We start from the raw sequence: 22,220 nt of genomic DNA, 5'->3' as shown, positions 1-22,220 counted from the left end.
TAGAGTATACAAGGAACACTACAATAATCATGGGGCAGGGCGAATGAATTTTCTAGCATGGCACAAAACTTTCACAAAATGGCCCAAGTGGTTTTGATTTGGCTCCAGGACTGAAAGAGAGCTCTCAAAAGTGAGAGTTGATCTGACAGTGCAAAAGCAAGGATGCACAAATCTATGCATTTCAGTCTTTTTCAGTTTCTCTTGTTTTAATGTTCTTAGAATATTTTATTAATTTTGCAGTAATATAACACTGATCAATTTCAACAAAATCTATAAAGGGTTAAATTTTAAATTCAGTTCTCCACATTTCCACATCAGTTCAATATTTTTTTTTTCCAAACGGAAAGTCCTTCTGAGCATTTCAGTGTGAATTTATCTGAATATACACGTTTTATGTAATTTTGCCTAATATGCACATATTTGCAAAGCAATTTCCCCAAATATATAGTGCATTTTTGTGTGTCATTTTCACTGATCTATGCATTTTAATGCACATTTTGTGCTTGTTCATTTTTGCACACAGTCCTTGACTGGAGAACCACATTGCAGAATTCAGAGAGGTGTGGATTTCAAGGGATAGCTACGTTTGGCTTCGCTTTGAAAAGTGTGACTTAGGTACGTTTGTCTTTCAGTGTGAATGGAAGACGGCATTCAGAAGGAGTGCAAAACCAAAGACCTGCATTAGAAATTACCGAAAGTGCCGTGCTAAAGTCAGTTGAGCTTCAGCGTTATGCAGAAGTTGGTCTCCATCTCCCCGTCTCTTTGCTTACTCGGTAAAACTGGAATTTGCCCAGGAAGGTTGATCCAGCCAGACCGCTGATGTGCCTCATTCCACTGTCTGCCCCCAAACTGAGACAGGGCACCTGGTCTGTCTCAGCCTAACAACCAGTCTCAAAGCCAGCTTTCAAGTGCATTTTCTAACTGCTCCATCTCTGGCATGGATGACAGCAACGCTATTGTTTAGCCCAGGTAAAATGACCTCTGTTTGGTTTGCCAGCTCAATGACTTTGAGAGAATGCCTGGCTTTGAGATAACTCCTTGGGGGAAAAGATATCCAGAGGGCTGTATCAGTTCTTACGGTGGTATTAAGGCAAAAGTGGGTCTCGTGGCAGGGCTTTTGGTTGGCTTCCTTTCGCAGTAGCCAACATCTCACTGAGGAGACAGACTTGTGTCGGGGGGGGGGTGTGGTACCACTGTGAATGAAAGCTGCTCCATTCAAAAGTAATAACAGCAATCCCCACACATGGAAAAGTAGCATGGCATGTACAAAAGTGGTCCAGAAGGACCACAGGAGAAGGACCATTATCTCCACGGTAGAATACCTGCTTTGGATGGAGGAGATCCTTGGGATCTCCAAGTGTTTCTGGGAAAGATTATTGCCTAAAACTGTGGACAGTCACTGCCAGTCAGTGCATATAAGAATGACCTAGATCAGTGTTCCCCAAACTTGGGTCTCCAGCTGTTGTTGGACTACAACTCCCATTATCCCTAGCTAGTAGGACCAGTGGTCAGGGATGATGGGAATTGTAGTCCAAAAACAGCTGGAGACCCAGGTTTGGGAAACACTGGCCTAGATGAGTCATGTAGCACGATGCTCTAAATTTGGGAAGGGCTGTAGCTCAGTGGTACAACATGTGGCTTTGAGTGCAGAATGTCCCAAGTTCAATCCCCAGTGTCTCCAGAGAAAGAGCTAGGGAAGATCACTATTTGAAAACCATGGACAGTCACCACCAGCCAGTGTAGGGAGTGGCAAGCTAGATCATCCAAAATGGGCTTCCTGTGTAGCCCTTATCAAGCTTTCTGCATGGAATGTTTTGCTATGGAAAGACATTCACATTGGGATACCGAACAGGTTTACTCAGAAATCAGCTCCTGATTTCAGTGGTAGTTATCTTTGTGTAAGTGTCTAGAGGACTGCACCCTCAGTCACCTGGAGGAGGGCTCTTCATTGTCCCCTGTCTTCCAGAGGCCTGTCTGGACTCAGCTAGACATCAGGAGTTAAATTTTGCACTCTTCCTGCAGAGACTCTGGAGGCACCCTCACTTTTGACTTGCAGGAGTCTCTTGAAGGCTTCTTTGTGCCAACAGACCTTTGCAGTGTGGTGTAGTGGTTAAGAGCGGTAGACTCATAATCTGGTGAACCGGGTTCACGTCTCCACTCCTCCACATGCAGCTGCTGGGTGACCTTGGGCTAGTCACACTTCTTTGAAGTATCTCAGCCCCACTCACCTCACAGAGTGTTTGTTGAGGGGGAGGAAGGGAAAGGAGAATGTTAGCCGCTTTGAGACTCCTTTGGGTAGTGATAAAGGGGGATATCAAATCCAAACTCTTCTTTGCAGTCAGTTGACTTCATGATTACCTGTACTTTCACATTCAATTTATGTATTTATTTATCTAATAAAGGATTATTATTATTATTATTATTATTATTATTATTATTATTTAAATGTATATTACCCCCTATACCCGCAGGTCTCAGGGCAGTTTACGGGATAAAATTACAATATAAAATATACCGTACCATATAAAAATGATGTTGTTGTTTTTTTAGTGGTGTACACTGCCTCGACAGCTTGCCATATGGCAGTACAGAAATACTTCTATAAATAAATAATATCAGAGTTCAAAGACACATTCCTACTGGGGGGGGGGAAGATTCAAGGAAGGGATGATGTAGGACTGGGGAGAGAGAGTGTGGCCAAGGAAGCAGCATGTCTGAGGGAGGTATGTGGCCTGAGGAGATTCCCAAGGACCAGATAGAGATGTATGGGAGACACCTTTGCCCCCTGCACCTAGTGCATGGCACGCAATGAGGATTTTATGCTTTGGTTGTGTAGCCCCTTGGCTGGCCTAGGCATGTACCTTTCTTTCTGTGTTCCTCTGACCCAGCAGAAACTTGCAGGACCCGAAGTTAGAGAAGTCACCTGGGATTCTCCTGACAGCCCGGGTAAGAAGCAGGGGTGGTTTTCTTTCTGGAGAACTTCTTGCCCATGTCTCTCTCTTCTCTCCTGCTTGCTCTGCTGAAACAATGAGGTGCAAAGAAATCCTGACCATGTGCTAGATTTATGACAGACTTCAGTAGAATCAGAATGTGAAGCTTATGCGAAGCCTGGCAACTCCTGAAGAAAATGCTCTGCTGCAAGCAACGTTATTCAAGAAGAAACTTCAGGAACAATTCACATGGGTGAAATGCTTTGATTAAACTGTATAAATTTGGAAATAATTGGAATTATTCTGATATTAATTGGAATCTGTATAATTGGCAAAACTGTGGTAAATATTGGGAAAGTTCTATATATATATAAAGTCACATGGGTGAAACAGAGTGAAATAATTGTCTCATTCATAAAGAGAGCAGGAAGTATCACCCTCATTCTAAGGGCCTATCAACACAGGTCTGTACTTTAAAGCTCTGTGTTCAAGCGCCCCAGAGTTTTCCACGCAAAAAGCCACTCTATAAGACTCAACGGCAATTCTGGTTTTCCATGGATTACAATTTTCTCCAATTCAGTGGTAAAGAGTGGGTTTTCATTGGGACAGCTCTGGGGCAAAAAAAACCACCACAAAGAGCACTCAGACATGAAGCTTTAAAGTGTGGACTATGTCTGGAAAGTACAAAGGAAAGCTAAGCGTGGATAAATTCTAATTCAACTTGGTTATGTCATTATTGCATAGCCAAATCCAATAGGTTACATAGTATGGTGACATCATCACACTAGTTACAGAATCCCTGACTGGCTGGATAACATAGCCAAGAAGGAATTTCCCCCCTATTTGTTTATTTATTATTGCCAAAGCAGCTGCTGAAATGAGCAGCAAACAGGAGCAAAATGGTGCCAAACAGGCATGGCAGAAAACTTATTTTTGATAAGGATATTTAAGGAGCTAAAACTCCCTCTTTTATAGTGAAAATGTTTGCCCATGAAATTCAGTTCTGCCCTGCTTGCTATGGACATTCAGCAGGAAGACAAGTGTGGTGTCCTATTGAAAAACCACAAGATCAGAGGAGGTATGAATCTGTGGAAAACTCAGATTCAAATTCTGGCTCAGCTTCCTGGTTAGCCAACGGGCAAGCACTGTTTTTGGCACAGCTTCCTTCGCAGAGTTGTTACGAGGAGAAATGAGACTATAAGTGTATACAAAAATGCACTATGAAAACAAATACAATAAGAAAAAAAAATATTTTAAACAGTTGACCAAGCCAAGAATTTGCTGACACAAAAAAACTTTGCTGGATCTCAAGATCTAACCCAGAGGGATCAAGTTGGCATTGCTTTACTAGTGGTGCAAATCTGCAAGCTAACATTGAATCAAGTGGTCAGAGAAATGTGGCTTAACATTCCCCACCACAGAGACACACAAAACGATTCTGAGTTGTTTTAAATAAACGGAAATGAGTGAAACTTTAATAACCTATCTAAAAGCCAGTGCTAAATTAGGATCAGGTTGACTGAATGGAACACCACTAGCCGTTTCAGATGGAAGAACACTACTACCATTGACCCAATGGCATTTGCTATATGCATCTTAAGTGTTTCTTGAGGGTCTTCAGCTGAAGCCACGTCGCTCAGACTGACCTTCTTTTGCTTACGAGAGCTTAAAGGGGACCATAAGTGGGGATATCCTTATTGGTTTAAAAATGAAAGGCAAAATCCCCCTACCAGAGGATGTCTTAGTAACCACATTCTCTCCTCAGATCTCTGTGCACCAACAGCTGCATTTGGGACTCTGTTTTATCTGAGGACATGGGAACTGGCTTTTCTAACTCTTTCCATTCTTTCTACCAAATATTGACACGTCCATTCATTTGCATTGTGACATTTCCTCTCCTCATTATAATCTTCTTTGCAAATAATGGCGGCTAATCCACCCTATACACACATGGCCAGACATGTATTTCCATGCATTTCTGGTAATTCCTTGCCCTAGAGAGGGGGTCAGCAGAAGGTCTCTTGGCACAACCTAAATCCCCCACTTCACACTGCAAAATACTACCACTCAAGTGTTCCATAGGCCACCACCACAGCCCCTTGACACAGACCCCGAATCTCACCCTGAATAAAGGACTTCCTAAGATGCAATTTAGAAACTTGCGAGGCCCGGGGAATAATCTTGAGGGTCCATGATGCACTTCACTCTTCAAGCAAAGGAGTTCTCAGTCTGGACAATGTCTGGGTGAGTGGGGCATTTGGGAGCCACAAAGAAACAGCTCTGAGAGAAGAAGAAGAAGAAGAAGAAGAAGAAGAAGAAGAAGAAGAAGAAGAAGAAGAAGAAGAAGAAATAAGTTACCAAATAAATAAAGCAGAATGTGCATAAAATTTCTTAGGCTATTGAGCCTCCTACTCATATGTATTTGACTGATGCTGTAAGGTGAGTATGTGGTCTCATATTCAAGTGCCTTTTCGGCCACGAAGCATATATGCCTATATTTACTAGCAATAGTCTATAGTTCTTGGCTAACCACAGCCCGTTTTTGCATTATGGGAGACCACTGAAATTGTGTGGGCTGCTAGAGTTGTCTTTCACCAGAGTATAGTAATAGTAAAGGAACCCCTGACCATTAGGTCCAGTTGTGGCCGACTCTGGGGTTACGACGCTCATCTCACTTTATTGGCTGAGGGAGCCGGCGTACAGTTTCCGGGTCACGTGGCCAGCATGACTAAGGTACTTCTGGCGAACCAGAGCAGTGCATGGAAATGCCGTTTACCTTCCCGCCAGAGTGGTACCTATTTGTCTACTTGCACTTTGACATGCTTTCGAACTGCTAGGTTGGCAGGAGCTGGGACCGAGCAACAGGAGCTCACCCCATCGCGGGGATTCGAACAGCCAACCTTCTGATCAGCAAGTCCTAGGCTCTGTGGTTTAACCCACAGCACCCCCCACATCCTCACCAGAGTATAGGCCTCCCCTATTTCCCTCACAAAGCTACATTTCCTAGAGTTCCCGGTGAAGAGGGATTAATTGTTAAAACAGCCTGGGCACTGTAGCTCTGTGAGGGTCTCCTAACAACTGTCAGCACCCTTAGCAAATTACAGCTCCCAACATTATTTAGGGAAGCCATGATTGTCTAAAGTGGTACCATGACGCTTTAAATGTATCGAGTGAATGTGACCTTAGTCAACTGTTAGCAGGCTACCAAGGAGACTTGTCCTTTGTCATCTTTGCTAGGCAGCTTTCCAAGGTCTCAGGCAAGGGACATTCCCAGCCATACCTGGATTGACCCTTGGACCTTGTGCATGCAAAGCAGTTCCACTACTCCTGAGCTACGACTACACAAATCTTATCTTTACTGCAGCTGTTTTGATATTTGTGCTGGGGCTCAAAATCCAGAGCATCTGAAGGTAAAAAAAAGAGAAGCCCTTGTCAAAATGCGCTAGAAAAATTGTCTTAATATGAAATATCCAGTTCAAAAAGTATCCAGAGCATTTTCAGTTCTTCCTAGAGAATTCTAAAACTGATAGAGGAAGAAAAAACAACAACTTTACCCTGCCAAGCTTCTGAAATTTGTACTTAAATGGCAGGATGCTTCTGGATTTTGGCCTAACACCTCACATTAAATAAAAATCTTTATAGAGGCCCTTTCCCTTTTTTGTTCTGAAGCCGGACATCCCCTGCCATATTTACTAGATTCAGAACTTGCACTTGTGATGCTAAAGCATTTTTTTTGAGTATAGCATTTCGAAGCATTGTCCATATCTTGAGTATCCAAAATCTGGAACTTTGAAAATTTCTGCTCCGTAAATTTATCTTTGGCTTATCATTTGAAACAGGAATGGTGATAACATGTCATGTGACCAAATGAGACATTTTAGATGGAGGGTGGGAGAAAACAGAGAAAGTTAATTGAATCCAAAATGGGTAACATTTTATATCCCAAGTTTCTACACAAAGGTGTGGTTGTGTATCCTTCCATTGCCACAGTAGGTGCGAGTCAGTGCCATTACACTGCCACCTAGTGGTGAGAGTGAGAAAAGGGAGGGGGAAGTATCTAAATGAAGATGGATGATTAGCTAGAATTGCCTTCAGCATTAAGACTGGGAGAAAATAACATGTCAGGAAAAACGGAGCATTTGTTGTCAATAACATCCTTTAAAAATATATCTGGCTAGAAGTAATGGCATAAGAATACTGACCAAGGATAGGGTTGACACAACTAGCCTCTGTGACAATACCAGTGCCTTGACCTCCAGGCATTATTAGTATTATATACTGCATTTATAGCCCACCTTTTTCTCCAAAGAGCTCAAGGTGGCATACATGGTTTTCACCCTCCTCATTTAATCCCCACAACAACCCTGTGAGGTAGGTTAGGCCTACCTCACAGGTTGCACCCAGTGAGTTTCATGGCCCAGTGGGGATTTGAATCCTGGTTTCCCAGGTCCTAGCCCAACCATCTAACCACTGCACCACAGTGGTGAGGTCGATGCCCTTACTGGGGGAAGCTGATTTTGGCACAGGCTGCAGTTAAAAGCACAAGAGCAAGACACCATTTCTTCTTTGCTCTTAACATCCTGGATATCTTGGTGTCAGTGGCAGCCTTGGGCAACACTGACACCTTATATTTAAAGCAGTGTCATGCTGCTATAAACAGTAATGACTTCCCTCAATGAATTCTGGGAGCTGTAGCTTAAAGGGGCTGAGAGCTCCTAGGAGACCCTTATTCTCCTCACAGAGCTACAATTCTCCGGGTGGCTTAACAGTCAATTGCTCTCTACAGGCGACTCTGAGAATTGTAGCTCTGTGAGAGGAATAGGAGTCTACTAACAACTCTCGGTACCCTTAACAAACTACAGCTCCCAAAATTATTTGGGGAAGCCATGACTTTTTTTAAAAAGTGGCATCATAGTGCTTTACGTGTATTATGGCAATGTGGCCTTGGTTCACTGTTAGCAGCCTACCAACAAGGCTTAGAATCATAGAATAGAATCATAGAATCATAGAGTTGGAAGAGACCACAAGGGCCATCGAGTCCAACCCCCTGCCAAGCAGGAAACACCATCAGAGCACTCCTGACATATGGTTGTCAAGCCTCTGCTTAAAGACCTCCAAAGAAGGAGACTCCACCACACTCCTTGGCAGCAAATTCCACTGTCGAACAGCTCTTACTGTCAGGAAGTTCTTCCTAATGTTTAGGTGGAATCTTCTTTCTTGTAGTTTGGATCCATTGCTCCGTGTCCGCTTCTCTGGAGCAGCAGAAAACAACCTTTCTCCCTCCTCTATGTGACATCCTTTTATATATTTGAACATGGCTATCATATCACCCCTTAACCTCCTCTTCTCCAGGCTAAACATGCCCAGCTCCCTTAGCCGTTCCTCATAAGGCATCGTTTCCAGGCCTTTGACCATTTTGGTTGCCCTCCTCTGGACACGTTCCAGTTTGTCAGTGTCCTTCTTGAACTGTGGTGCCCAGAACTGGACACAGTACTCCAGGTGAGGTCTGACCAGAGCAGAATACAGTGGTACTATTACTTCCCTTGATCTAGATGCTATACTCCTATTGATGCAGCCCAGAATTGCATTGGCTTTTTTAGCTGCCGTGTCACACTGTTGGCTCATGTCAAGTTTGTGGTCAACCAAGACTCCTAGATCCTTTTCACATGTACTGCTCTCAAGCCAGGTGTCACCCATCTTGTATTTGTGCCTCTCATTTTTTTTGCCCAAGTGCAATACTTTACATTTCTCCCTGTTAAAATTCATCTTGTTTGTTTTGGCCCAGTTCTCTAATCTGTCAAGGTCGTTTTGAAGTGTGATCCTGTCCTCTGGGGTGTTAGCCACCCCTCCCAGTTTGGTGTCATCTGCAAATTTGATCAGGATGCCCTTGAGTCCATCATCCAAGTCGTTGATAAAGATGTTGAATAAGACCGGGCCCAAGACAGAACCCTGGGGTACCCCACTAGTCACTCTTCTCCAGGATGAAGAGGAACCATTGATGAGCACCCTTTGGGTTCGGTCAGTCAGCCAGTTACAAATCCACTGAGTGGTAGCATAGTCAAGACCGCATTTTACCAGCTTCTTTACAAGAATATCATGGGGCACCTTGTCAAATGCCTTGCTGAAATCAAGGTAGGCTACATCCACTGTGTTCCCTTCATCTACCAGGCTTGTAATTCTGTCAAAAAATGAGATCAGGTTAGTCTGACATGACTTATTTTTCAGAAATCCATGCTGACTATTGGTGATCACAGCATTCCTTTCTAGGTGCTCACAGACTGTTTGCTTAATGATCTGCTCCAGAATCTTCCCTGGTATTGATGTCAGACTGACTGGGCGGTAATTATTTGGGTCCTCTCTTTTCCCCTTTTTGAAAATAGGGACAACATTTGCCCTCCTCCAGTCTGCCGGGACTTCGCCTGTTCTCCAGGAATTCTCAAAGATGACTGCCAGTGGTTCTGAGATCACATCTGCCAGTTCTTTTAATACTCTTGGATGCAGTTCATCTGGCCCTGGAGAATTGAATACATCTAAACTAGCCAAGTATTCTTGTACTATCTCCTTAGCTATTCTGGGCTGTGTTTCCTTTGCTGAATCATTTGCTTCAAATTCTTCAGGTCAGGCATTGTTTTCTTTATCGGAGAAGACTGAGGCAAAGAAGGCATTGAGGAGTTCAGCCCTTTCTGTGTCCCCTGTTTGCATTTCACCATCTTCTCCTCTGAGTGACCCCACTGTTTCTGAAGGCTTGTCCTTCATCACCTCTGTCTTTGTGATGTAGTGCTCAAAGGTTTCAGGCAGGGGACATTCTCAGATGCCAGGGACCTTCTGTATGCAAAGAATATCCTCTGCTCCAGAACTACAGCTACACAAAACTTTTCTTTATTACAGTTTTATTACAGCTGTATCGCCAGGTTTGCTCTTGGGCTCAGAATCCAGAGCGTCTGAAGAAAAGAGAGCAGCTTGTCAAAAGGCACTAGAAATGTAGTCTTTGTATGAAATATTCCAGTTCAGAAAGTATCCAGAGCATTTCCAGTTCTTCTCTGGGGGATTCTGGGAGCGGTAGTCTTTTAAGGGTGCTGAGAGTTGCCTAGTCCCCTCCCAGAGCTCCCTTTCCCAGAGTTCCCTGCAAAGAGGGATTGATTGTTAAACCACTCTGGGAATTGTCTGGCTGGACAATAAAGAGGGGCAAGCGAGTGTTTGCCAAAACTAACCTCCTGTACAAAGGTAAAATTCGCATTTGTTTCACTGCCCACTTTTGCCAGCAGAAGCACACAGCCCCATAAGGTCAGCCAGAAGGGCAGGTAGCCTTAACCTCACCCAGATAGATTCCTTCCGACCTGACAAAACACACATTTGCCGTCTAGCCGGGGGTGGGGAAATCCTAAATCTAAAACTTATTCCCACCCAACCATTGGGCCAAAGGTCATAGGCTTCAGAAAGCTGCTCTGGGGGAAGCAACAAATGGCTGTGAATGTCACAAGGATGCAGTGCGGGGAGAAAAAGAAAAAAAGAATGATCTGGTGAGCTCTTACATTTTTGCTAATGCCCCCCTCCTTTCCTGACTTTCAACCGAGGCCGGAAATAGCAACATTTCCTGAGAAAATTTGTTCCCAAGGGAATCCCAGGTTGGTCTGAAACACAGTAGTGCTGCCATCAGAAAGCTGCCTGGGCTGTTTGACCTTGAGAACTTTTATGCTCAGTGCAAAATGTTGCACAATTTCATGTCTCGCAGCAGCAGGCAAACAAAGCTGGAGTAAAAAGAGAAGGAAAGGAGGGGAAGTGGAGGGAGGCAGGTGATCCAATTCCCGTCTCCACATGCCCCCAAAATAGTGGGGTCACTTTTGCAAATCTCAAAGTGGCGCAATTTCGACAGAAAAGATTCAGAAAAGGGCAACTTAAAGGAGACGGAGAAACTCCCCCTGAGAAACGGTTGCAGCATTTGGAACTTGTTAGCTTAGAAAAAAGCTGAGGAAGAGGTAAGCAGGGCAAGTTGATCACAGTTTGCTTACTTCTGATTGATTTAAACAGCTCAGATGCATGAGGCTCTTAATGTCAAGGTTGCAGGTTTGAGTCCCACGTTGGGCAAAAGATTTCTGCATTGCAGACCAACTAGAGAAACCTCGTGGTCCTGTCCAAATCTACAATTCTATAATTCTATGAACTTTCTATGGATAGGAGTCAAAGTCTGGAGCTTGCAAATTCATATTCTGCGACACAAATCAAATTCCATGTGGAATCTGTGCATCTGGATAGGCTGTCAGAAGACTAACACACCAGGCTATGGGAAAACACCCATTCAGCCTAACCCCTGAGTCCTCTTGACTGTCCATTTGTCTTTGGGTCGGACCAGACTTTAGCAATTATCAACCATCCTTAGGCAAAAATGTTTCTTTCATTTTCTTTCAAGCAGGTGATCCTTTGATTAAAAGGTGAGAGTTAACGGCTCCAATTATTAACCTGAAAGGTTTACTTAGGCAGATAATGAATGGCGCAAATTTGTTAATTATTGCTATTATTTATAATTGTTTAATGAAGGGGGAGAATGATATCTTAAATGTCAAAGTTCCTCTTTTAATTGCCTCAGATGAGGCTCAGGAATCGTTATGTTTCTCGAAAAGATCGTACTCAAATCTAATTTTAAATGCCCTGGGAAATCCTGAAGATATATTTAGAAAATGCACAGCATTTATGTTCATTACTGTGTGGATGGTTCAAAAGACAGAAAAGCTTATCAGGAATGTATTAGAAATGAACTTTTTATTATTGTTTTCTTTACCAAAGTCATTACTGAGATTTACTTCAGTAATAGGATACATTAACAATAAGGGGCCACAGGGGTTAAAGCAAGGCAAAAGTAGAGCGAGCATGAAAGGGAGTATTTTGTCTTGCACTACTGCAAGGCTATGTGTTTTGGCATACTGTTTTTAATTTTTGTTGGTCATGTTTTCTGATTTATATAGGCAACTTTGGGAGCCTTGTTGGCTAAAATGCAAGGTACAAATATATACACACATGCAAACATGGGGCTGCCTTTGAAGATGACTCAATTGGTCCAAAATACAGCAGCCAGATTACTGGCTGAGGTTCCATCTAGATCTCATATAATCCCCTTTTTAAATAGTTGCACTGGTTGCCAGTTCATTTCTGGGCTCAATTCAATGGGGTCATATTAGGGTTTAACGCGCTAAACGACTCAGGCCCCAAATACCTGAAATTTCTTCTCATCCCCTACAGACCCTCTTGGGTGCGAAGATTGGCAGAGGAGGCCCTCTCAGTCATTCCACCACCCTCAGAAGCTCAGGGTGGTGGCCCAGGAGGAGGAATTGTGGTGGCTCCTAAACTGGAGAACTCCTAACAAAGTTGTGTCTGGAACCTTCATTGTACAGTGGTACCTCGGGTTACAGATGCTTCAGGTTACAGACTCCACTAACCCAGAAATAGTACCTAGGGTTAAGAACTTTGCTTCAGGATGAGAACAGAAATCGCGCCGTGGCAGCAGGAGGCCCCATTAGCTAAAGTGATGCTTCAGGTTAAGAACAGTTTCAGGTTAAGAATGGACATCCGGAAAGAATTAAGTCCTTAACCTGAAGTACCACTGTACAGATTCTGAAGAATCCTGAAGGTGCATCTCTTGCCTGCAGCTTTTGAGACTTAAGGTGTATATTTTTATAATCCACCTTATTTCTGCGATTGTAAGTTGTTTAAAACTCTTTTGAATTTTGATTAATAATAATACCAAAGAGTTTGCAAAAAAGATAAAACAATAAAATTATCAATAAGCAGAATTAACAACAATAACTTTAAACTTTCAAAAAGTTAAAATAACAAATAAACTAAAAACAGATTAAAACTTGCATCAACGTTCTAAATATATGAGTATAATTATGGCAATGCATGTAGGTCCAAGGAAAATGTATAGAATGTAAGAGAGAGAGAGTGCGCATGTCTACCACACATAAACTCAACAGAATGCTTTGAACACATCCATCATTTCTCACCAGTGGGCATGGTACTTGTTCGGAGCTGTGATTCCTGCATCCACATTTTTGCTCAGTCATACAATAGCCTTTGGTAAACTGCAATCTCCACCTTGGTTCCATCTCCAACTGGAAAATAGGAATGATGCTGATCTTCAGGCTGGTGGGAAAACCACAGGATTAGGAGAACCTCTGAACAGATGCCGCATGTTTAAAAAACGAACCGAAAGTTGCCCAACGTAGTGGAAGAGAAGTTGACTGCAGCGTTATCCGATCAGTAACTAGTAACACAGGAAACTGCCTTATTCCAGGGCAGACTATAGTCACACTGCTACAAAAGGTAAAGGGACCCCTAACCATTAGGTCCAGTCATGACCGACTCTGGGGTTGCGGCGCTCATCTCGCTTTATTGGCCGAGAGAGCCGGCGTACAGCTTCTGGGTCATGTGGCCCCATGACTAAGCCGCTGCTGGCGAACCAGAGCAGCACACGGAAATGTCGTTTACCTTCCCGCCGGACTGGTACCTATTTATCTACTTGCAGTTTGACATGCTTTTCGAACTGCTAGGTTGGCAAGAGCAGGGACCGAGCAACGGGAGCTCACCCCGTCACGAGGATTCGAACCGCCAACCTTCTGATCGGCAAGTCCTAGGCTCAGTGATTTAACCCACAGTGCCACCCGCGTCCCTTCACATTGCTACCATACCTTTAAGGAGCATGGCTTCCCTCAAAGGATCCCGGGAGCTGTAGTTTGTTAAGGGTGCTGGGAATTGTTGCTTTGTTAGGGATAACCTACAGTCCCCAGGCTTCTTTAGATGGCTAACTTGTATGACCAGCTTTCCCAGTGCTCTCCCTCCTGGCAGCATCTCTTCAGCAAAGGCAAGAGAAGCAATGGTTTGGGGGTTGCAGGGGGGCTGAAGACCCGTTGCAATTTCTGCAGCAGAGTCCCAGTGGGTTCCCTGTCTCCAGCATCCTAGAGCCATGCAATCAACGCAAAAGGAGAGCTTTTTAGCCACTGCAAAGCCTTCTAAACCCTGTTTTTGACAAAGGAGGTGGCTCAGCCACTGAGGGTTGGCAAAACAAGCGTACAAACTTTTTGTGTTAAGCAAAATAGCACAGAAACAGGGCTTTATTGGGGGAATATTTGCACCAAAATGCTGGTAAATTTTCAGGAAGATACCAGCATGGTGTAGTGGTTGGATTCCAAACCAGGACCTGGGAGACCAGGGTTCAAATCTCTACTCAGCCATGAAGCAAACTGGATCACCTTGGGCCAGTCACTGCTACTTAGCCTAACTTACACCACAGGATTGTTGTGGGGATTAGATGAAGAGGGTGAAAACCACATATGCCACCTTGATCTTCTTGGAGAAAAGGGTGGGATATAAATGCAATACCCAAAATTGAAAGGGTAGGCGATGGCCACACCTTGCCCTTCCACACACCAACAACACATTTCAATGCCTAATGGGCAGAATGTCTGGCGCGGCTGTATCTTAAACAGCAAACCACGCCCCCGCGAAGCCGCCCGGTTGGGTGGCCACCTGGGGGGCATGGCGCGCCAACCAGGTGAGAGAGGCAGGGGGCATAATGCCCCCTGCGTGACGCTGGAATCGCGTCCCGCCCACAACACCTCCCCTCCGGAAGGAGGAGAGGCCTTTTTAAAAAAATCAAACAAATGTGGAGAACCAAATTTATGATTGGAAAAATGAAAAACGGAGAAAAACTGACAGATTTATGCATCTCTGCTGCTGAGGCATTTGCGGGATTTTTAGAAGGTAGAGCATGGATTTCAGGGTTGTGAACTGAGAACACTAGATAGCATTTCTGGCTGGGGTGATCAGACAGATCTCAAGTAAATGAATCCGACAATCTGAATTGCAGGTCTGTCCAACTTGGGACCTAGGAAGCCAAATACATCTCACCAGCGTGACCTGTTTGGCTTCCCACTGGGAGCTAAATAAGCCTTCTTGGATTCCCCAGATCATCAAGAGACTCAGATGGTCAAGCCTTTGGCAAACCACAATGCATGGTCAGTTGGCTTCCTTTGGCTTTTCTCAGAGGAATCAACCTGCTACTGTTTTGATATGAAACATGCATCTTACACGCTCACACCCCCCTCCTCAAAAATAAAGGAAGCTCAAGAACAGCCGCAGCAATCTTTATGCCAGGAAAAGTCAAATATGCTCCTGAGGACAATCAGCAAATGGGTGTAGTTGATATTTTCTATACGCTATATATGTTCTCCTCACACCACCACCTTTCCAAGGAATTGCTTTAACAACACATGAGCCTGGTTTTTCTCATTCCTTATTTTAAGTCCATGTCCCTCTCCTGTTCTCAGAATCAGGACTTACTGAACCTAAGTGGAGAATTTTTGTTGGCACAGGTACAGTGTCCAGAATGCTTGCAGGGCTGGCCAATTAAAACAAGCCAAAAACTGCTGAGCAAAGTGCTTTTGGGCCAAGATCTGCTTACATTCCCTTGCTGGAAAGAAGCGGGAGGCCTCTCTCACACACATACAGACATAGAACAGAGAGAGGACTTTTCTTGTTTTTAAGGAGGAATATATCTTGTGGATTGGCCAACGCCCCTCCTACAGATGGAGAAGAAACTCAATTCAGTTCACATTCAAAAAAAAGTTTCAAACGATGCTTATATCTCATCATGTGGTGCCAGTGTTGAGGAAATGATGGTTTTCACCAGGAGCAGCACCTGAAAATCCACATACAACCTCTATGGGGCTGGGGCACTGGTGGTGAGAGGAGGCGTTTCAGACAGTCCTGACAGACCTGAGTTCAAATCCCATTTCAGCCATGGAGTGTCCTGTGATGAACTGCAGTCTTCACCACTCCTGGTGGTGTAGCCTTACTGGAAATATCAGTAAACTAAATTAATGTGCTCCTGAGGAAGGCTTCCATTAAAACACACTGAGCATATTGCCATTTCATTAACGTTATACATACGTTTCTCAGTGCCACATTCTTTATTTATTTTGGCTTTCTCATACTGATACAATGCAGAACACAGTGAGGGTTCTTGAAAAGTGATACAAGCAATGCCAACATCCAGCAGCTTATAAAAATGAACACTGGAGTATTGTTAACATAAGGAATTATATGTAACTTTGGTTGTTTATGCCGGCATTATTTCTGTGAGAAATCTATGTGCATTTTCATAAGCAGTCTTGCGTGTTCCTTATACTGAGGCCCCTCTATGACACCACTTTCAACAGTCATGGATTTTCCCAAAGAATTCTGGGAGCTGGAGTTTGTTAAGGGTTCTGAGAGTTGTTCTGAGCACATATTCCCCTCCCAGAACTGCAATCCACAGAATTCCTTGTGAAGGGAAATGGAATGTGAAGCTACTCTACAAATCCAATGTCAAAGTACTAGTGTTATAAATGCTTCAAACTACCCCACCCCCAAACCCAGTACCTGGATGTGAAAGGGTAGAAATGGGACCAGTCCATCTGCCAAGGGGAGATCTGCGGTAAAGAAACGTAATCAGAAATCATCAGTCATTATTGATAGGTTCTCTTCTCTTTGCATCTACAGGAGGACTTTGATAATAGCAGCACCTCAATAAGAATACAAGCTAGTAAGTAGCGGATCTGACTCTTGAGGGACTGTGTCACGTCTCCATGTTTTTACCCATAATTCTGCCCACATTATTCTGTGACTTATTTATTTTTTTAAAAGAACAATCATTCCCAAATAAGTATTTAAATATATGCTTTCTCTCTCTCAAAATATGTGTGTATATTTTATCTTCTTCAAAATACTCATTTAAATGTGCAGTTTGATACATTTAAACTGCTGTCTTGCAATGTTCAGAAGAGTGAAAAATCCAATGGACACCTTTGGCACTAAGACAGGGGAAGCTTCTTTTCCTATCAAGGCTTTGTTTTCTGTCACTTCTGGGGGCACATGCGAGTGGCAGCAGGGGCCACATGAGAAACTGGGTTTGGTGAGAGGCAAGGAAGAGAAAGTACCAGAGGCAAAACGTGGCTGGAGCCACGGAAGTGATTCTTTTCTACAGTCACCAAAATGCAAAAGGTTTTGCAGACATCTAGGATCGAGAGCATCATCTTGGTTCCAGAACTCACCCCAGCCAGGCAATAGCACTTGGGGGGAAAGGTGCAGAGCAGGGCAAATGAGGGGTGCATCTTGGGCAGAGGGTGTGTGACCTGGGAAGAGCCATGATGGCCAGATAGAGAGGTCTGTGGGGCCACATCTGGCTTCCAGGACACTAGTTTCCCATCCCTGATCTAAAAGACCTGATTCATGTTCTATCATAGAGGCATTTGCAAAGCAGTGCTGGACAGTGGCGTAGCGTGGGGGGTGCAGGGGGGGCCGGCCGCACCGGGCGCAACATCTGGGGGTTAGGGTTAGGGGGCATAAATCCACGGGTTAGGGGGTGCAAATTACTTGCCTTGCCCCGGGTGCTGACAACCCACGCTACGCCACTGGTGCTGGAACAAGCTATTTCTAACTCCAAGGCATTCCCAGTCCTGAATATTTTGCCTACTCTGATTTATTCCCAACCAGTGTTGCAGCCACATCTCAAAAAGGGTATTGTGCAGAGTAGGCTAGCATTCAGAAATTGAATGATTATAAATTGTATAATCTTAGAAGGCTGCATAAACCTAGAAGGGGCATGACTGTGAGGTGCCAGGTCTGTGAGCGTGAAGACAGCCTGAACTTCTGACTTTGCTGCTGCACTACTGATGTCTCTGTAGCCAGAATTCCTCCCTCCCCCATCAAAAAACCCCTAAAACTTCCCTTATGTGCATACACTCCATTTATTGTTCAACGACACAGACTGCCCCCCTCAAAAGGCCCCATTTGCAAAGCACTAAAAGATAGGCACACCATTCCAGTGCCCACTTGGCAATCCCTTCTTCCCACCGATTGCCATCAACATTGCCACCATTAGACAAAGCATGGGCTTTATTGGGGCATCTGGGGATGTGCTTGGCAGTGAAGCCTTTGGCCTCCGAAAGAGGGGAGACCAGGAGACGTCGGAACAACAGCCAAGGCTGCTATTCCTTTGTGTTTTGCACTTTCATTGAACTCATACTTTGATTGAGGTGGGTAGATAAACGTTTGGGGACAATAATTCAGAGATTCCTCACCCTTTCCAGAGAAGAGAAGCCCATCGCCATGACAACACAGTTAAAAAGGGGGCCAGGGCACAAATATTACCCTGGCAGATTACTAAGGGGGGGGCTGGGAGGGGAATCAGATTATCGTCAATTGCATTGATGTATCGCCAAAAGTGACTCGTTTTGACTTTCTCCAGGGCAGAGTTTTGGGCTTATAGTGGCGTAACTGAGATTGGGACATGGTCGATAGCCCTCAAAAGACAAACTTCAGCCCAGCAGATGGTCTCTGCATTCTGATTCGGAGGCCAAGCCGCAGGAGCCAAATGACTTTCTAAACCTTTGATTACTGACCTATGTGTTTGCTTCGAGAGCCACAAAGGTACAAAAACTCAGCATGGGACGACTCTTGTAGTTCCTCATCTTTCTCTTCTGGGCAATTTTATCCTTCTGGCTGTTGGCCAACACCTCTATCCTTGTTAACTTTTGTGTCTCCAGGAAAACACCTGCAGCTCTTTGTGTGCGAGAAGGAGAAAGAGAGGGGAGGGGAGGGGAAATCCACCACGGGTTGAGACAATGACTCCCTGTTTATTCTTTTGTTACATTTTAAACACATAGACAGGACAATGGAGCACAGTTTGCCATAACTGTCGGCCAATCAGGGCTATCAGACAAGAGACACACAGTGAGTCAAATCTGGCAAAACTCCACGATGAGCTGCCATGATTATATGGCTGTTTCCAAGTAGCTGGTCCCAACTGGGAAAGTGCTAAAACAACCCTATTATTTGTGCGGTTTCTTTTAAATCCTTTTAATTTTTACAGCTTTTTCACCCAGTGGAGTTACTGGATAGCCTACCAGAAAGAGGGGTGGCACCAAGGATTGGTAAGGCAGGGCATTTGCCAGGGGCCCACACTTGAGCATCCACTGTATAAGAAAGAGACCGACTCTACACAGTTCACTTGTGGTTGCTGAACTGTGAGGGTACATGGAGCTTGAAGAAGGACTGGCAATATTGACTTCCCCAGGTGACTGAGAGTGGAGACCCAAGTGAAAGTCAGGAGTTAGGAAGTTAGGAAGTTAATTGTGGTGAATTTCTGTGGAACCTTATGGCATGGAATCGAAGCAAGCTTTAGTAAAAGATCAGTGTCGGTGTGCATGCATTTTATGCAGAAGGTCCCAGGTTCAATCCATGGGATCTTCAGTTAAAACCATCAGGTAGCAGGTGATGGGTACGACCCTCTGCCTGTGGTCCTGCAGAGCTGCTACCAGTCAGAGTGGGCGATCCTGGACTAGAGGTCTAGTTTAGCTAAATTGTGCTTTGTGCATGCACAGACGTGGTGCTGTGGGTTGCGAACGCCTCCTTCTGTGGACATGCTCCTGCTCTTCATTACAGTAACCTACTTGTACATTTGCCTCTTGATCTGGCCCAGCCAATGGTGTGAGAAGGCGGAGCAGCAGGGATCACTGCCTGCTTCTTCATTGGTTCTTGGTGGTGGTAGAGGGGAGGAAGAGGAACTATTAACAATGGTGGGGGGGATTCACTCAGGAGTGGTTCACCAGCTGGGGTGAAGCTGCTACCCAACTTTCTGGAAAGTGGGTCACTGTTGCTTACCAGGAGGGAGAGGGAAGAGGCAGTGGGGAGGCCAGGACCAGTAGAGACCATCTGACGTGCCTGCTGGTGCTTTTGTACCATGCTGACCTCCCCATCGTCTCACCCTCCTGGTAACCCACCTTCTGGGGAGCTAGTACAACCACTCTGCCCCACCTGGCAAGCCTTGTACCTCATCTTCCTACCAGGAGACTCCAGGGAACAAACTTGCAGCTTTCTGCTTACAAAACACACACTCTTCCAATGTAATGGACCCTCCCCTGGTCCTGCCATCCACACATCCCTCAAGATGCCATAATGAGCAGGACTGCAGGTGTGCAGCAGAGCAATTGGGGAATGGAGTCTGAGAATAGGGTTGAAGAATTGCGTTACAACATTCAGAGAAGTGCCAGTTTCGAAAGATGGCTGTGTTTCAGCTCACAGTGTGCTACAGAAAGTGTGAATTAGACAGCACCACATTAAAATCTGAACCAAATCTCTCTCTCTGTCCTCTCTGTCCCCTGTGTGTTTGTGTGGAATGGGCAGAAGCCATTGTCCCCTTTCTCTGGTGGAGCCTAAGAATTTTTAATGGGACAGAGCAGATTTAGTAAGCCCTCCAAGAATTTGGGACCAGAGTCTTCCCCATTGCTTGGGGAGATGCCAGAGACTGAACTTGGGACATTCTTCATGCAAAGCATGTGTTCTACCTCTCTACATATTTCCCTTTAAAACTCCCCCCCACCTTATGCAACATATGTGATTTGTAGTCCTGTCTAGACGGATGTTCATGTTGATTCCTGAAGCAATACAGCTCACACCCAACTGAACATACCTACACACATACTTGGTTTAATCAAATGTAATGTTCTAACTGCAGGGTATGAGAAAAAACCTACTCCCAGCAGCCAGTGTCCCTGATACACATCAGAGAGGGACTGAGCACAAGTTACTGCTACGCCCCACTTGAAGGTCTACCAACTCTTCCCTCTCTTGTCCCGAAGCATGAAAACAGAGGCTTGCTGTGGATCCTGACAATTTGCATTTTTAATTATCCAAGAGTTTAATTAGTATTGTGGCCTTAATCAGGGGTGGGAAAGATAGCTGAAGTCATCAGAGCTTAATTAGGCTGGAAAACAAAGTTTCCTCCAATCTGGAAGGCTCTCCAATGGCAGTGAGGTGAGGAGCCTGCAGCCTGTTTTGACTCTGGAGTGGTGGCAAAATATTCAAAGCAGGGGAAAGAGGAGGTGCTTTTTTAAAAGAATAAAAATAAAGATAACTGGTTGTGCATGGCCGAAGGGGGAAAGAACCCATCATCACCTCCCTCCTCTCTCCGGCTTCCTTTCATTTCAAAGGTGGGTTTTAATGCCACTTTGGGATGGGAGAGCAGCTGCAGTCGATTTAGAAGCCCCCTCCCTGCTCCAAGCAGAGTGCATGACTGCTCACTTTGCATATGAAGCGCCTTGCGGAGTCTCTTTCTTTGTTCCTGTGCACCTACTCTTCCCACAGCGCATCACTAAGCTATGGAACACAGTACAAGGAGGGATTCAGTGCTGCCCAACCAGAAACCTAGTCTCACTCGGAAGCATTTACTGCCAGAAGAAACCAACATATACGAAAACTCGTGGCCATGCGACGAAGCTGAACAATGGAAGAAGACTCATGACAGATAAAAGAAAGCTGTTTTTCATGCAGTACATAGTTAAACTATGGAACTCGCTCCCACAGGAGCCAGTGATGGTCGCCGGCTTGGATGACTTTGAAAGAGGGTTAGACAAATTCACGGAGGAGAAGGCCATCAATGGATACCACGCATGGTAGCTATGCTCTGCCTACATGGTCAAAAGCAGTACAGTGGTACCTTGGGTTACAGACACTTCAGGTTACAGATGCTTCAGGTTACAGACTATGCTAACCCAGAAATAGTACCTCGGGTTAAGAACTTTGCTTCAGGATGAGAACAGAAATTGCGTGGCAGCAGCATGGCGGCAGCTGGAGGCCCCATTAGCTAAAGTGGTGCTTCAGGTTAAGAACAGTTTCAGGTTAAGAACGGACCTCTGGAACGAATTAAGTACTTAACCCAAGGTACCATTGTACTGCTTCTGAATAGCAGTTGCTCAAAACCATAGGAGGGGAGAGGACTCTTGTGCTTGGGTCCTTTTAAGGGCTTCCAGTCGAGGCATCTAGGTGGTCACTGTGAGAACAGGATGCTGGACTAGATGGGCCATTGGCCTGATCCAGCAGGCTTTTCTTTTGTTCTTAGGGTTGCATCCAAAGTACCACCAAGTTAAAACCATGTAGCAATACCGTTGCTTTGCTGGAGAAATGTTTTGGTGCAGTGGAACATTGTTGCACAAGAGAATGCACAAGCAGGTTGCTAGTCACTTTGTTGCACAACGGAGGGTGCAATTTGTTGTACAGCGTCTCCCCCCACTGCAACAGTTGCACTTGATTCCCCAGCTGAACAACATTAAAACTGGCCTATCTGGCAGCTCAAGAGCCATGGCACTAGCGAAAGCAGAATGCTGGATACAGCCATTACTCCTTACCATGTGGCAAACTTCGCAGGGGACACAAGCAAGAACAAGGGAGAGAAACTTGTTCAGTTTTCATTTTAATGTA

General features: G+C 44.8%; 1 long non-coding RNA gene across 1 annotated transcript; it reads right to left on the bottom strand.

Annotated features, from left to right (window-relative positions):
- Positions 1-2,934: 2,934 nt before the first annotated feature.
- LOC308464374 lies at positions 2,935-18,116 on the bottom strand. Its single transcript, XR_013979967.1, has 5 exons — positions 18,044-18,116; positions 16,344-16,393; positions 12,929-13,067; positions 5,053-5,210; positions 2,935-3,016 (listed from the first exon to the last, which is right to left on the bottom strand). It is a non-coding gene; the product is annotated as an uncharacterized lncRNA (long non-coding RNA).
- Between the last annotated feature and the right edge of the window lie 4,104 nt (positions 18,117-22,220).

This window comes from Podarcis pityusensis (assembly GCF_964106645.2).
Source record: "Podarcis pityusensis genome assembly, chromosome: 15".
In the NCBI taxonomy this organism is placed as follows: domain Eukaryota; kingdom Metazoa; phylum Chordata; class Lepidosauria; order Squamata; family Lacertidae; genus Podarcis; species Podarcis pityusensis.
Note: the sequence above shows the minus strand (reverse complement) of the source record. Positions and strands in the feature narration are given on the sequence as shown.